Source organism: Cervus elaphus, chromosome 24, assembly GCF_910594005.1.
Source record: "Cervus elaphus chromosome 24, mCerEla1.1, whole genome shotgun sequence".
Taxonomy (NCBI): Eukaryota; Metazoa; Chordata; class Mammalia; order Artiodactyla; family Cervidae; genus Cervus; species Cervus elaphus.
The window spans coordinates 3,547,958-3,565,446 of record NC_057838.1 but is presented as its reverse complement, the minus strand read 5'-3'; positions in this window follow the sequence as shown (position 1 = coordinate 3,565,446).

The following is a 17,489-nucleotide window of genomic DNA, read 5'->3' as shown; positions in this document are numbered from 1 at the left end:
CTCCTTTCATGTTTGATGTGCAACACGGCATTGCTCTGCATGCAGTGCAGGGGAATCGGGCCTCATCTCACGGCGAGGGGGAAGTCTCATAGTTTTTCTCGAGTTGCGGCGGGAACCTGGGATATATTCTCGAGTTACGACGGGGATGGCCCTTCCACCCACGTGTTTGTTCAGCGACGTCAGGACTCCTGCCTAGTTGCGAGGGACAACTCGGGATTCTCCTCGAGGCTTGGCAGGGCAATTGGGACGCCTCTCCAGCTGAGGCGGGAGACCAAGGGTCCCTTTCCACGTGCCACAGGAATTCTGGGTCTCCTGTCAAGTTTCACGAGGAGTCAGGCATCGTCTCCTTTGGAGGCACTGATCTCCGCGTCCCTCTGGAGTTTTCAAAGGATGTGAGGCCTCCGGTCGCCATGAGGTCGGGAACTAGGTCTTTCTCTGTGGTCTCCACAGGGGATTCAGACTTCCTTTCGTCTTGGGAGATGCAAGACGAGCCTGCATTCAAGTCACTGCAGGGATATCCGGCCTTATTTCGAGTCAGGGCATCGCGGTGTCCATTCCACTTGAGGCCGCAAACTCAGGGTCCCTCTCACATAGCTAGAGCTGAGAGAAGCCTCCTCTTGAGGTGCTTGTGGTAAGGTGGTATTCCTTTGGAGTCGAAGCCAGGGATTAACCTCTCATCTCGAGTTGATTTTTGGTCCACGTAGCTCTTTCGTGTTGCTACAGTGACCTCAGGATTCCTCTAGCCTTGAAACAGTGTTCTTGGGGTTTCTCTGGAGTGCCATCAAGGAAATCAGGGCTCCTTACATGTGTGATGTGTAACACGGAATTGCTCTGCACGCAGTGCAGGGGAATCGGGCCTCATCTGGCGGCGAGGGGGAAGTCTTATGGTTTTTCTCGAGTTGCGGCGGGAACTTGGGGTATATTCTCGAGTTACGACGGGGATTGACCCTCCACACACGTGTTTGTTCAGCGAAGGCAGGACTCCTGCCTAGTTGCGAGGGACAACTCGGGATTCTCCTCGAGGCTTGGCAGGGCAATTGGGACGCCTCTAAAGCTGAGGCGGGAGACCAAGGGTCCCTTTCCACGTGCCACAGGAAACCTGGGACTCCTATCAAGTTTGACGGGGAGTCAGGCATCGTCTCCTTTGGAGGCAAGGATCTCCGCGTACCCCTGGAGTTTTCAAAGGATGTGAGGCCTCCGGTCGCGATGAGGTGGGGAACTAGGTCTTTCTCTGTGGTCTCCACAGGGGATTCAGACATCCTTTCGTCTTGGGAGATGCAAGACGAGCCTGCATTCAAGTCACTGCAGGGATATCCGGCCTTATTTCGAGTCAGGGCATGGCGGTGTCCATTCCACTTGAGGCCGCAAACTCAGGGTCCCTCTCACATACCTAGAGCTGAGAGAAGCCTCCTCTTGAGGTGCTTGTGGTAAGGTGGTATTCCTCTGGAGTCGAAGCCAGGGCCTAACCTCTCATCTCGAGTTGATTTTTGGTCCACGGAGCTCTTTCGTGTGGCTACAGTGACCTCAGGATCCCTCTAGCCTTGAAACAGTGTTCTTGGGGTTTCTCTGGAGTGCCATCAAGGAAATCAAGGCTCCTTTCATGTGTGATGTGCAACACGGAATTGCTCTGCACGCAGTGCAGGGAAATCGGGCCTCATCTCACGGCGAGGGGGAAGTCTCATGGTTTTTCTCGAGTTGCGGCGGGAACCTGGGGTATATTGTCGAGTTACGCCGGGGATGGCCCTTCCACCCACGTGTTTGTTCAGCGACGTCAGGACTCCTGCCTAGTTGCGAGGGACAACTCGGGAATCTCCTCGAGGCTTGGCAGGGCAATTGGGACGCCTCTCCAGCCGAGGCGGGAGACCAAGGGTCCCTTTCCACGTGCCACAGGAATTCTGGGTCTCCTGTCAATTTTCACGAGGAGTCAGGCATCGTCTCCTTTGGAGGCACTGATCTCCGCGTACCTCTGGAGTTTTCAAAGGATGTGAGGCCTCCGGTCGCCATGAGGTCGGGAACTAGTTCTTTCTATGTGGTCTCCACAGGGGATTCAGACATCCTTTCGTCTTGGGAGATGCAAGACGAGCCTGCATTCAAGTCACTGCAGGGATATCCGGCCTTATTTCGAGTCAGGACATAGCGGTGTCCATTCCACTTGAGGCCGCAAACTCAGGGTCCCTCTCACATAGCTAGAGCTGAGAGAAGCCTCCTCTTGAGGTGCTTGTGGTAAGGTGGTATTCCTCTGGAGTCGAAGCCAGGGATTAACCTCTCATCTCGAGTTGATTTTTGGTCCACGTAGCTCTTTCGTGTTGCTACAGTGACCACAGGATTCCTCTAGCCTTGAAACAGTGTTCTTGGGGTTTCTCTAGAGTGCCATCAAGGAAATCAGGGCTCCTTTCATGTGTGATGTGTAACACGGAATTGCTCTGCACGCAGTGCAGGGGAATCGGGCCTCATCTGGCGGCGAGGGGGAAGTCTTATGGTTTTTCTCGAGTTGTGGCGGGAACCTGGGGTATATTCTCGAGTTACGACGGGGATTGACCTTCCACACACGTGTTTGTTCAGCGAAGGCAGGACTCCTGCCTAGTTGCGAGGGACAACTCGGGATTCTCCTCGAGGCTTGGCAGGGCAATTGGGACGCCTCTCCAGCTGAGGCGGGAGACCAAGGGTCCCTTTCCACGTGCCACAGGAAACCTGGGACTCCTATCAAGTTTGACGAGGAGTCAGGCATCGTCTCCTTTGGAGGCAAGGATCTCCGCGTACCTCTGGAGTTTACAAAGGATGTGAGGCCTCCGGTCGCGATGAGGTGGGGAACTAGGTCTTTCTCTGTGGTCTCCACAGGGGATTCAGACATCCTTTCATCTTGGGAGTTGCAAGACGAGCCTGCATTCAAGTCACTGCAGGGATATCCAGCCTTATTTCGAGTCAGGGCATGGCGGTGTCCATTCCACTTGAGGCCGCAAACTCAGGGTCCCTCTCACATACCTAGAGCTGAGAGAAGCCTCCTCTTGAGGTGCTTGTGGTAAGGTGGTATTCCTCTGGAGTCGAAGCCAGGGACTAACCTCTCATCTCGAGTTGATTTTTGGTCCACGGAGCTCTTTCGTGTTGCTACAGTGACCTCAGGATCCCTCTAGCCTTGAAACAGTGTTCTTGGGGTTTCTCTGGAGTGCCATCAAGAAAATGAAGGCTCCTTTCATGTTTGATGTGCAACACGGCATTGCTCTGCACGCAGTGCAGGGGAATCGGGCCTCATCTCACGGCGAGGGGGAAGTCTCATAGTTTTTCTCGAGTTGCGGCGGGAACCTGGGATATATTCTCGAGTTACGACGGGGATGGCCCTTCCACCCACGTGTTTGTTCAGCGACGTCAGGACTCCTGCCTAGTTGCGAGGGACAACTCGGGATTCTCCTCGAGGCTTGGCAGGGCAATTGGGACGCCTCTCCAGCTGAGGCGGGAGACCAAGGGTCCCTTTCCACGTGCCACAGGAAACCTGGGACTCCTATCAAGTTTGACGGGGAGTCAGGCATCGTCTGCTTTGGAGGCAAGGATCTCCGCGTACCCCTGGAGTTTTCAAAGGATGTGAGGCCTCCGGTCGCCATGAGGTCGGGAACTAGGTCTTTCTCTGTGGTCTCCACAGGGGATTCAGACATCCTTTCGTCTTGGGAGATGCAAGACGAGCCTGCATTCAAGTCACTGCAGGGATATCCGGCCTTATTTCGAGTCAGGGCATAGCGGTGTCCATTCCACGTGAGGCCGCAAACTCAGGGTCCCTCTCACATAGCTAGAGCTGAGAGAAGCCTCCTCTTGAGGTGCTTGTGGTAAGGTGGTATTCCTCTGGAGTCGAAGCCAGGGACTAACCTCTCATCTCGAGTTGATTTTTGGTCCCCGTAGCTCTTTCGTGTTGCTACAGTGAGCTCAGGATTCCTCTAGCCTTGAAACAGTGTTCTTGCGGTTTCTCTGGAGTGCCATCAAGGAAATCAGGGCTCCTTTCATGTGTGATGTGTAACACGGAATTGCTCTGCACGCAGTGCAGGGGAATCGGGCCTCATCTGGCGGCGAGGGGGAAGTCTTATGGTTTTACTCGAGTTGTGGCGGGAACCTGGGGTATATTCTCGAGTTATGACGGGGATGGCCCTTCCACACACGTGTTTGTTCAGCAACGTCAGGACTCCTGCTTAGTTGCGAGGGACAACTCGGAATTCTCCTCGAGGCTTGGCAGGGCAATTGGGACACCTCTAAAGCTGAGGCGGGAGACCAAGGGTCCCTTTCCACGTGCCACAGGAATCCTGTTACTCCTATCAAGTTTCACGAGGAGTCAGGCATCGTCTCCTTTGGAGGCAAGGATCTCCGTGTACCTCTGGAGTTGTCAAAGGATGTGAGGCCTCCGGTCGCGATGAGGTTGGGAACTAGGTTTTTCTCTGTGGTCTCCACAGGGGATTCAGACATCCTTTCGTCTTGGGAGATGCAAGACGAGCCTGCATTCAAGTCACTGCAGGGATATCCGGCCTTATTTCGAGTCAGGGCATCGCAGTGTCCATTCCACTTGAGGCCGCAAACTCAGGGTCCCTCTCACATACCTAGAGCTGAGAGAAGCGTCCTCTTGAGGTGCTTGTGGTAAGGTGGTATTCCTCTGGATTTGAAGCCAGGGACTAACCTCTCATCTCGAGTTGATTTTTGGTCCACGGAGCTCTTTCGTGTTACTACAATGACCTCAGGGTCCCTCTAGCCTTGAAACAATGTTCTTGGGGTTTCTCTGGAGTGCCATCAAGGAAATCAAGGCTCCTTTCATGTGTGATGTGCAACACGGAATTGCTCTGCACGCAGTGCAGGGGAATCGGGCCTCATCTCGCGGCGAGGGGGAAGTCTCATGGTTTTTCTCGAGTTGCTGCAGGAACCTGGGGTATATTCTCGAGTTACGACGGGGATGGCCATTCCACACAAGTGTTTGTTCAGCAACGGCAGCACTGCTGCCTAGTTGCGAGGGACAACTCGGGATTCTCCTCGAGGCTGGGCAGGGCAATTGGGACGCCTCTCCAGCTGAGGCGGGAGACCAAGTGTCCCTTTCCACGTGCCACAGGAATCCTGGGACTCCTATCAAGTTTCACCAGGAGTCAGGCATCGTCTCCTTTGGAGGCACTGATCTCCGCATACCTCTGGAGTTTTCAAAGGATGTGAGGCCTCCGGTCGCGATGAGGTGGGGAACTAGGTCTTTCTCTGTGGTCTCCACAGGGGATTCAGACATCCTTTCGTCTTGGGAGATGCAAGACGAGCCTGCATTCAAGTCACTGCAGGGATATCCGGCCTTACTTCGCGTCAGGGCAACGCAGTGTCCATTCCACTTGAGGCCGCAAACTCAGGTTCCCTCTCACATACCTAGAGCTGAGAGAAGCTTCCTCTTGAGGTGCTTGTGGTAAGGTGGTATTCCTCTGGAGTCGAAGCCAGGGACTAACCTCTCATCTCGAGTTGATTTTTGGACCACGGAGCTCTTTCGTGTTGCTACAGTGACCTCAGGATCCCGCTAGCCTTGAAACAGTGTTATTGGGTTTTCTCTGGAGTGCCATCAAGGAAATCAACGCTCCTTTCATGTGTGATGTGCAACAGGGAATTGCTCTTCACGCAGTGCAGGGGAATCGCGCCTCATCTCGCGGCGAGGGGGAAGTATCATGGTTTCTCTCGAGTTGCGGCGGGAACCTGGGGTATATTCTCGAGTTACGACGGGGATGGCCCTTCCACCCACGTGTTTGATCAGCAACGTCAGGACTCCTGCCTAGTTGCGAGGGACAACTCGGGATTTTCCTCGAGGCTTGGCAGGGCAATTGGGACGCCTCTCCAGCTGAGGCGGGAGACCAAGGGTCCCTTTCCATGTGCCACAGGAATCTTGGGACTCCTAAGAAGTTTCACGAGGAGTCAGGCATCGTCTCCTTTGGAGGCACTGATCTCCGCGTACCTCTGGAGTTTTCAAAGGATGTGAGGCCTCCGGTCGCGATGAGGTGGGGAACTAGGACTTTCTCTGTGGTCTCCACTGGGTATTCAGACTTCCTTTCATCTTGGGAGATGAAAGACGAGCCTGCATTCAAGTCACTGCAGGGATATGCAGCCTTATTTCGAACCAGGGCATCGCGGTGTCCATTCCACTTGAGGCCCCAAACTCAGGGTCCCTCTCACATACCTAGAGCTGAGAGAAGCCTCCTCTTGAGGTGCTTGTGGTAAGGTGGTATTTCTCTGGAGTCGAAGCCAGGGACTAACCTCTCATCTCGAGTTGAATTTTGTCCACGGAGCTCTTTCGTGTTGCTACAGTGACCTCAGGATCGCCCTAGCCTTGAAACAGTGTTCTTGGGGTTTCTCTGGAGTGCCATCAAGGAAATCAAGGCTCCTTTCATGTGTGATGTGCAACACGGAATTGCTCTGCACGCAGTGCAGGGGAATCGGGCCTCATCTCGCGGCGAGGGTGAAGTCTCATGGTTTTTGTCGAGTTGCGGCGGGAACCTGGGGTATATGCTCGAGTTACGACGGGAATGGACCTTCCACCCACGTGTTTGTTCAGCGACGTCAGGACTCCTGCCTAGTTGCGAGGGACAACTTGGGATTCTCCTCGAGGTTTGGCAGGGCAATTGGGACGCCTCTCCAGCTGAGGCGGGAGACCAAGTGTCCCTTTCCACGTGCCACAGGAAACCTGGGACTTCTATCAAGTTTGACGAGGAGTCAGGCATCTTCTCCTTTGGAGGCAAGGATCTCCGCGTACCTCTGGAGTTTTCAAAGAATGTGAGGCCTCCGGTCGCGATGAGGTGGGGAACTAGGTCTTTCTCTGTGGTCTCCACAGGGGATTCAGACATCCTTTCGTCTTGGGAGTTGCAAGACGAGCCTGCATTCAAGTCACTGCAGGGATATCCAGCCTTATTTCGAGTCAGGGCATCGCGGTGTCCATTCCACTTGAGGCCGCAAACTCAGGGTCCCTCTCACATACCTAGAGCTGAGAGAAGCCTCCTCTTGAGGTGCTTGTGGTAAGGTGGTATTCCTCTGGAGTCAAAGTCAGGGACTAACCTCTCATCTCGAGTTGATTTTTGGTCCACGGAGCTCTTTCGTGTTGCTACAGTGACCTCAGGATCCCTCTAGCCTTGAAACAGTGTTCTTGGGGTTTCTCTGGAGAGCCATCAAGGAAATCAAGGCTCCTTTCATGTTTGATGTGCAACACGGCATTGCTCTGCACGCAGTGCAGGGGAATCGGGCCTCATCTCACGGCGAGGCGGAAGTCTCATTGTTATTCTCGAGTTGCGGCGGGAACCTGGGATATATTCTCTAGTTACGACGGGGATGGCCCTTCCACCCACGTGTTTGTTCAGCGACGTCAGGACTCCTGCCTAGTTGCGAGGGACAACTCGGGATTCTCCTCGAGGCTTGGCAGGGCAATTGGGACGCCTCTCCAGCTGAGGCGGGAGACCAAGGGTCCCTTTCCACGTGCCACAGGAATTCTGGGTCTCCTGTCAAGTTTCACGAGGAGTCAGGCATCGTCTCCTTTGGAGGCACTGATCTCCGCGTACCTCTGGAGTTTTCAAAGGATGTGAGGCCTCCGGTCGCCATGAGGTCGGGAACTAGGTCTTTCTATGTGGTCTCCACAGGGGATTCAGACTTCCTTTCGTCTTGGGAGATGCAAGACGAGCCTGCATTCAAGTCACTGCAGGGATATCCGGCCTTATTTCGAGTCAGGGCATAGCGGTGTCCATTCCACGTGAGGCCGCAAACTCAGGGTCCCTCTCACATAGCTAGAGCTGAGAGAAGCCTCCTCTTGAGGTGCTTGTGGTAAGGTGGTATTTCTCTGGAGTCGAAGCCAGGGATTAACCTCTCATCTCGAGTTGATTTTTGGTCCACGGAGCTCTTTCGTGTTGCTACAGTGACCTCAGGATTCCTCTAGCCTTGAAACAGTGTTCTTGGGGTTTCTCTGGAGTGCCATCAAGGAAATCAGGGCTCCTTTCATGTGTGATGTGTAACACGGAATTGCTCTGCACGCAGTGCAGGGGAATCGGGCCTCATCTGGCGGCGAGGGGGAAGTCTTATGGTTTTTCTCGAGTTGTGGCGGGAACCTGGGGTATATTCTCGAGTTACGACGGGGATTGACCTTCCACACACGTGTTTGTTCAGCGAAGGCAGGACTCCTGCCTAGTTGCGAGGGACAACTCGGGATTCTCCTCGAGGCTTGGCAGGGCAATTGGGACGCCTCTAAAGCTGAGGCGGGAGACCAAGTGTCCCTTTCCACGTGCCACAGGAAACCTGGGACTCCTATCAAGTTTGACGAGGAGTCAGGCATCGTCTCCTTTGGAGGCAAGGATCTCTGCGTACCTCTGAAGTTTACAAAGGATTTGAGGCCTCCGGTCGCGATGAGGTGGGGAACTAGGTCTTTCTCTGTGGTCTCCACAGGGGATTCAGACATCCTTTCGTCTTGGGAGATGCAAGACGAGCCTGCATTCAAGTCACTGCAGGGATATCCGGCCTTATTTCGAGGCAGGGCATCGCGGTGTACATTCCACTTGAGGCCGCAAACTCAGGGTCCCTCTCACATACCTAGAGCTGAGAGAAGCCTCCTCTTGAGGTGCTTGTGGTAAGGTGGTATTCCTCTGGAGTCGAAGCCAGGGACTAACCTCTCATCTCGACTTGATTTTTGGTCCACGGAGCTCTTTCGTGTGGCTACAGTGACCTCAGGATCCCTCTAGCCTTGAAACAGTGTTCTTGGGGTTTCTCTGGAGTGCCATCAAGGAAATCAAGGCTCCTTTCATGTGTGATGTGCAACACGGAATTGCTCTGCACGCAGTGCAGGGGAATAGGGCCTCATCTCGCGGCGAGGGGGAAGTCTTATGGTTTTTCTCGAGTTGCGGCGGGAACCTGGGGTATATTGTCGAGTTACGACGGGGATGGCCTTTCCACACACGTGTTTGTTCAGCGACGTCAGGACTCCTGCCTAGTTGCGAGGAACAACTCGGGATTCTCCTCGAGGCTTGGCAGGGAAATTGGGACGCCTCTCCAGCTGAGGCGGGAGACCAAGGGTCCCTTCCACGTGCCACAGGAATCCTGTGACTCCTATCAAGTTTCACGAGGAGTCAGACATCGTCTCCTTTGGAGGCACTGATCTCCGCGTACCTCCGGTGTTTTCAAAGGATGTGAGGCCTCCGGTCGCGATGAGGTTGGGAACTAGGTTTTTCTCTGTGGTCTCCACAGGGGATTCAGACATCCTTTCGTCTTGGGAGATGCAAGACGAGCCTGCATTCAAGTCACTGCAGGGATATCCGGCCTTATTTCGCGTCAGGGCATCGCAGTGTCCATTCCACTTGAGGCCGCAAAATCAGGGTCCCTCTCACATACCTAGAGCTGAGAGAAGCCTCCTCTTGAGGTGCTTGTGGTAAGGTGGTATTCCTCTGGAGTCGAAGCCAGGGACTAACCTCTCATCTCGAGTTGATTTTTGGTCCACGGAGCTCTTTCGTGTTGCTACAGTGACCTCAGGATCCCTCTGGCCTTGAAACAGTGTTCTTGGGGTTTCTCTGGAGTGCCATTAAGGAAATCAACGCTCCTTTCATGTGTGATGTGCAACACGGAATTGCTCTGCACGCAGTGCAGGGGAATCGCGCCTAATCTCGCGGCGAGGGGGAAGTCTCATGGTTTCTCTCGAGTTGCGGCGGGAACCTGGGGTATATTCTCGAGTTACGACGGGGATGGCCCTTCCACCCACGTGTTTGTTCAGCAACGTCAGGACTCCTGCCTAGTTGCGAGGGACAACTCGGGATTCTCCTCGAGGCTTGGCAGGGCAATTGGGACGCCTCTAAAGCTGAGGCGGGAGACCAAGGGTCCCTTTCCACGTGCCACAGGAATCCTGTGACTCCTATCAAGTTTCACGAGGAGTCAGGCATCGTCTCCTTTGGAGGCACTGATCTCCGTGTACCTCTGGAGTTGTCAAAGGATGTGAGGCCTCCGGTCGCGATGAGGTTGGGAACTAGGTTTTTCTCTGTGGTCTCCACAGGGGATTCAGACATCCTTTCGTCTTGGGAGATGCAAGACGAGCCTGCATTCAAGTCACTGCAGGGATATCCGGCCTTATTTCGCGTCAGGGCATCGCAGTGTCCATTCCACTTGAGGCCGCAAAATCAGGGTCCCTCTCACATAGCTAGAGCTGAGAGAAGCCTCCACTTGAGGTGCTTGTGGTAAGGTGGTATTCCTCTGGAGTCGAAGCCAGGGACTAACCTCTCATCTCGAGTTGATTTTTGGTCCACGGAGCTCTTTCTTGTTGCTACAGTGACCTCAGGATCCCTCTAGCCTTGAAACAGTGCTCTTGGGGTTTCTCTGGAGTGCCATCAAGGAAATCAAGGCTCCTTTCAGGTGTGATGTGCAACACGGAATTGCTCTGCACGCAGTGCAGGGGAATCGGGCCTCATCTCGCGGCGAGGGGGACGTCTCATGGTTTTTCTCGAGTTGCGGTGGGAACCTGGGGTATATTCTCGAGTTACGACGGGGATGGCCCTTCCACCCACGTGTTTGTTCAGCGACGTCAGGACTCCTGCCTAGTTGCGAGGGACAACTCGGGATTCTCCTCGAGGCTTGGCAGGGCAATTGGGACGCCTCTCCAGCTGAGGCGGGAGACCAAGGGTCCCTTTCCAAGTGCCACAGGAATCCTGGGACTCCTATCAAGTTTCATGAGGAGTCAGGCACCGTCTCCTTTGGAGGCACTGATCTCCGCGTACCTCTGGAGTTTTCAAAGGATGTGAGGCCTCCGGTCGCCATGAGGTCGGGAACTAGGTCTTTCTCTGTGGTCTCCACAGGGGATTCAGACATCCTTTCGTCTTGGGAGATGCAAGACGAGCCTGCATTCAAGTCACTGCAGGGATATCCGGCCTTATTTCGAGTCAGGGCATCGCGGTGTCCATTCCACTTGAGGCCGCAAACTCAGGGTCCCTCTCACATACCTAGAGCTGAGAGAAGCCTCCTCTTGAGGTGCTTGTGGTAAGGTGGTATTCCTCTGGAGTCGAAGCCAGGGACTAACCTCTCATCTCGAGTTGATTTTTGGTCCACGGAGCTCTTTCGTGTTGCTACAGTGACCTCAGGATCCCTCTAGCCTTGAAACAGTGTTCTTGGGGTTTCTCTGGAGTGCCATCAAGGAAATCAAGGCTCCTTTCATGTGTGATGTGCAACACGGAATTGTTCTGCACGCAGTGCAGGGGAATCGGGCCTCATCTCGCGGCGAGGGGGAAGTCTCATGGTTTTTCTCGAGTTGTGGCGGGAACCTGGGGTATATTCTCGAGTTACGACGGGGATGGCCCTTCCACACACGTGTTTGTTCAGCGACGTCAGGACTCCTGCCTAGTTGCGAGGGACAACTCGGGATTCTCCTCGAGGCTTGGCAGGGCAATTGGGACGCCTCTCCAGCTGAGGGGGGAGACCAAGGGTCCCTTTCCACGTGCCACAGGAAACCTGGGTCCCTATCAAGTTTGACGAGGAGTCAGGCATCGTTTCCTTTGGAGGCAAGGATCTCCGCGTACATCTGGAATTTATAAAGGATGTGAGGTCTCCGGTCGCCATGAGGTGGGGAACTAGGTCTTTCTCTGTGGTCTCCACAGGGGATTCAGACATCCTTTCGTCTTGGGAGATGCAAGACGAGCCTGCATTCAAGTCACTGCAGGGATATCCGGCCTTATTTCGAGTCAGGGCATCGCGGTGTCCATTCCACTTGAGGCCGCAAACTCAGGGTCCCTCTCACATACCTAGAGCTGAGAGAAGCCTCCTCTTGAGGTGCTTGTGGTAAGGTGGTATTCCTCTGGAGTCGAAGCCAGGGACTAACCTCTCATCTCGAGTTGATTTTTGGTCCACGGAGCTCTTTCGTGTTGCTACAGTGACCTCAGGATCCCTCTAGCCTTGAAACAGTGTTCTTGGGGTTTCTCTGGAGTGCCATCAAGGAAATCAAGGCTCCTTTCATGTGTGATGTGCAACACGGAATTGCTCTGCACGCAGTGCAGGGGAATCGGGCCTCATCTCGCGGCGAGGGGGAAGTCTCATGGTTTTTCTCGAGTTGCGGCGGGAACCTGGGGTATATTCTCGAGTTACGACGGGGATGGCCCTTCCACACACGTGTTTGATCAGCGACGGCAGGACTCCTGCCTAGTTGTGAGGGACAACTCGGGATTCTCCTCGAGGCTTGGCAGGGCAATTGGGACGCCTCTCCAGCTGAGGCGGGAGACCAAGGGTCCCTTTCCACGTGCCACAGGAAACCTGGGACTCCTATCAAGTTTGACGAGGAGTCAGGCATCGTCTCCTTAGGAGGCACTGATCTCCGCGTACCTCTGGAGTTTTCAAAGGATGTGAGGCCTCCGGTCGCCATGAGGTGGGGAACTAGGTCTTTCTCTGTGGTCTCCACAGGGGATTCAGACATCCTTTCGTCTTGGGAGTTGCAAGAGGAGCCTGCATTCAAGTCACTGCAGGGATATCCAGCCTTATTTCGAGTCAGGGCATCGCGGTGTCCATTCCACTTGAGGCCGCAAACTCAGGGTCCCTCTCACATACCTAGAGCTGAGAGAAGCCTCCTCTTGAGGTGCTTGTGGTAAGGTGGTATTCCTCTGGAGTCGAAGCCAGGGACTAACCTCTCATCTCGAGTTGATTTTTGGTCCACGGAGCTCTTTCGTGTTGCTACAGTGACCTCAGGATCCCTCTAGCCTTGAAACAGTGTTCTTGGGGTTTCTCTGGAGTGCCATCAAGAAAATGAAGGCTCCTTTCATGTTTGATGTGCAACACGGCATTGCTCTGCATGCAGTGCAGGGGAATCGGGCCTCATCTCACGACGAGGGGGAAGTCTCATAGTTTTTCTCGAGTTGCGGCGGGAACCTGGGATATATTCTCGAGTTACCACGGGGATGGCCCTTCCACCCACGTGTTTGTTCAGCGACGTCAGGACTCCTGCCTAGTTGCGAGGGACAACTCGGGATTCTCTTCGAGGCTTGGCAGGGCAATTGGGACGCCTCTCCAGCTGAGGCGGGAGACCAAGGGTCCCTTTCCACGTGCCACAGGAATCCTGGGACTCCTGTCAAGTTTCACGAGGAGTCAGGCATCGTCTCCTTTGGAGGCACTGATCTCCGCGTACCTCTGGAGTTTTCAAATGATGTGAGGCCTCCGGTCGCCATGAGGTCGGGAACTAGGTCTTTCTCTGTGGTCTCCACAGGGGATTCAGACATCCTTTCGTCTAGGGAGATGCAAGACGAGCCTGCATTCAAGTCACTGCAGGGATATCCGGCCTTATTTCGAGTCAGGGCATAGTGGTGTCCATTCCACTTGAGGCCGCAAACTCAGGGTCCCTCTCACATACCTAGAGCTGAGAGAAGCCTCCTCTTGAGGTGCTTGTGGTAAGGTGGTATTCCTCTGGAGTCGAAGCCAGGGATTAACCTCTCATCTCGAGTTGATTTTTGGTCCACGTAGCTCTTTCGTGTTGCTACAGTGAGCTCAGGATTCCTCTAGCCTTGAAACAGTGTTCTTGGGGTTTCTCTGGAGTGCCATCAAGGAAATCAGGGCTCCTTTCATGTGTGATGTGTAACACGGAATTGCTCTGCACGCAGTGCAGGGGAATCGGGCCTCATCTGGCGGCGAGGGGGAAGTCTTATGGTTTTTCTCGAGTTATGGCGGGAACCTGGGGTATATTCTCGAGTTACGACGGGGATGGACCTTCCACCCACGTGTTGGTTCATCGACGGCAGGACTCCTGCCTAGTTGCGAGGGACAACTCGGGATTCTCCTCGAGGCTTGGCAGGGCAATTGTGACGCCTCTCCAGCTGAGGCGGGAGACCAAGGGTCCCTTTCCACGTGCCACAGGAAGCCTGGGACTCCTATCAAGTTTGACGAGGAGTCAGGCATCGTCTCCTTTGGAGGCAAGGATCTCCGCGTACCTCTGGAGTTTACAAAGGATGTGAGGCCTCCGGTCGCGATGAGGTGGGGAACTAGGTCTTTCTCTGTGGTCTCCACAGGGGATTCAGACATCCTTTCATCTTGGGAGTTGCAAGACGAGCCTGCATTCAAGTCACTGCAGGGATATCCAGCCTTATTTCGAGTCAGGGCATGGCGGTGTCCATTCCACTTGAGGCCGCAAACTCAGGGTCCCTCTCACATACCTAGAGCTGAGAGAATCCTCCTCTTGAGGTGCTTGTGGTAAGGTGGTATTCCTCTGGAGTCGAAGCCAGGGACTAACCTCTCATCTCGAGTTGATTTTTGGTCCACGGAGCTCTTTCGTGTTGCTACAGTGACCTCAGGATCCCTCTAGCCTTGAAACAGTGTTCTTGGGGTTTCTCTGGAGTGCCATCAAGAAAATGAAGGCTCCTTTCATGTTTGATGTGCAACACGGCATTGCTCTGCATGCAGTGCAGGGGAATCGGGCCTCATCTCACGGCGAGGGGGAAGTCTCATAGTTTTTCTCGAGTTGCGGCGGAAACCTGGGATATATTCTCGAGTTACGACGGGGATGGCCCTTCCACCCACGTGTTTGTTCAGCGACGTCAGGACTCCTGCCTAGTTGCGAGGGACAACTCGGGATTCTCCTCGAGGCTTGGCAGGGCAATTGGGACGCCTCTCCAGCTGAGGCGGGAGACCAAGGGTCCCTTTCCACGTGCCACAGGAATTCTGGTTCTCCTGTCAAGTTTCACGAGGAGTCAGGCATCGTCTCCTTTGGAGGCACTGATCTCCGCGTACCTCTGGAGTTTTCAAAGGATGTGAGGCCTCCGGTCGCCATGAGGTCGGGAACTAGGTCTTTCTCTGTGGTCTCCACAGGGGATTCAGACTTCCTTTCGTCTTGGGAGATGCAAGACGAGCCTGCATTCAAGTCACTGCAGGGATATCCGGCCTTATTTCGAGTCAGGGCATCGCGGTGTCCATTCCACTTGAGGCCGCAAACTCAGGGTCCCTCTCACATAGCTAGAGCTGAGAGAAGCCTCCTCTTGAGGTGCTTGTGGTAAGGTGGTATTCCTTTGGAGTCGAAGCCAGGGATTAACCTCTCATCTCGAGTTGATTTTTGGTCCACGTAGCTCTTTCGTGTTGCTACAGTGAGCTCAGGATTCCTCTAGCCTTGAAACAGTGTTCTTGGGGTTTCTCTGGAGTGCCATCAAGGAAATCAGGGCTCCTTTCATGTGTGATGTGTAACACGGAATTGCTCTGCACGCAGTGCAGGGGAATCGGGCCTCATCTGGCGGCGAGGGGGAAGTCTTATGGTTTTTCTCGAGTTGCGGCGGGAACCTGTGGTATATTCTCGAGTTACGACGGGGATTGACCCTCCACACACGTGTTTGTTCAGCGAAGGCAGGACTCCTGCCTAGTTGCGAGGGACAACTCGGGATTCTCCTCGAGGCTTGGCAGGGCAATTGGGACGCCTCTAAAGCTGAGGCGGGAGACCAAGGGTCCCTTTCCACGTGCCACAGGAAACCTGGGACTCCTATCAAGTTTGACGGGGAGTCAGGCATCGTCTCCTTTGGAGGCAAGGATCTCCGCGTACCCCTGGAGTTTTCAAAGGATGTGAGGCCTCCGGTCGCGATGAGGTGGGGAACTAGGTCTTTCTCTGTGGTCTCCACAGGGGATTCAGACATCCTTTCGTCTTGGGAGATGCAAGACGAGCCTGCATTCAAGTCACTGCAGGGATATCCGGCCTTATTTCGAGTCAGGGCATCGCGGTGTACATTCCACTTGAGGCCGCAAACTCAGGGTCCCTCTCACATACCTAGAGCTGAGAGAAGCCTCCTCTTGAGGTGCTTGTGGTAAGGTGGTATTCCTCTGGAGTCGAAGCCAGGGACTAACCTCTCATCTCGAGTTGATTTTTGGTCCACGGAGCTCTTTCGTGTGGCTACAGTGACCTCAGGATCCCTCTAGCCTTGAAACAGTGTTCTTGGGGTTTCTCTGGAGTGCCATCAAGGAAATCAAGGCTCCTTTCATGTGTGATGTGCAACACGGAATTGCTCTGCACGCAGTGCAGGGGAATCGGGCCTCATCTCACGGCGAGGGGGAAGTCTCATGGTTTTTCTCGAGTTGCGGCGGGAACCTGGGGTATATTGTCGACTTACGCCGGGGATGGCCCTTCCACCCACGTGTTTGTTCAGCGACGTCAGGACTCCTGCCTAGTTGCGAGGGACAACTCGGGATTCTCCTCGAGGCTTGGCAGGGCAATTGGGACGCCTCTCCAGCCGAGGCGGGAGACCAAGGGTCCCTTTCCACGTGCCACAGGAAACCTGGGACTCCTATCAAGTTTGACGAGGAGTCAGGCATCGTCTCCTTTGGAGGCAAAGATCTCCGCGTACCTCTGGAGTTTACAAAGGATGTGAGGCCTCCGGTCGCGATGAGGTGGGGAACTAGGTCTTTCTCTGTGGTCTCCACAGGGGATTCAGACATCCTTTCATCTTGGGAGTTGCAAGACGAGCCTGCATTCAAGTCACTGCAGGGATATCCAGCCTTATTTCGAGTCAGGGCATGGCGGTGTCCATTCCACTTGAGGCCGCAAACTCAGGGTCCCTCTCACATACCTAGAGCTGAGAGAAGCCTCCTCTTGAGGTGCTTGTGGTAAGGTGGTATTCCTCTGGAGTCGAAGCCAGGGACTAACCTCTCATCTCGAGTTGATTTTTGGTCCACGGAGCTCTTTCGTGTTGCTACAGTGACCTCAGGATCCCTCTAGCCTTGAAACAGTGTTCTTGGGGTTTCTCTGGAGTGCCATCAAGAAAATGAAGGCTCCTTTCATGTTTGATGTGCAACACGGCATTGCTCTGCACGCAGTGCAGGGGAATCGGGCCTCATCTCACGGCGAGGGGGAAGTCTCATAGTTTTTCTCGAGTTGCGGCGGGAACCTGGGATATATTCTCGAGTTACGACGGGGATGGCCCTTCCACCCACGTGTTTGTTCAGCGACGTCAGGACTCCTGCCTAGTTGCGAGGGACAACTCGGGATTCTCCTCGAGGCTTGGCAGGGCAATTGGGACGCCTCTCCAGCTGAGGCGGGAGACCAAGGGTCCCTTTCCACGTGCCACAGGAATTCTGGGTCTCCTGTCAAGTTTCACGAGGAGTCAGGCATCGTCTCCTTTGGAGGCACTGATCTCCGTGTACCTCTGGAGTTTTCAAAGGATGTGAGGCCTCCGGTCGCCATGATGTCGGGAACTAGGTCTTTCTCTGTGGTCTCCACAGGGGATTCAGACTTCCTTTCGTCTTGGGAGATGCAAGACGAGCCTGCATTCAAGTCACTGCAGGGATATCCGGCCTTATTTCGAGTCAGGGCATCGCGGTGTCCATTCCACTTGAGGCCGCAAACTCAGGGTCCCTCTCACATAGCTAGAGCTGAGAGAAGCCTCCTCTTGAGGTGCTTGTGGTAAGGTGGTATTCCTTTGGAGTCGAAGCCAGGGATTAACCTCTCATCTCGAGTTGATTTTTGGTCCACGTAGCTCTTTCGTGTTGCTACAGTGAGCTCAGGATTCCTCTAGCCTTGAAACAGTGTTCTTGGGGTTTCTCTGGAG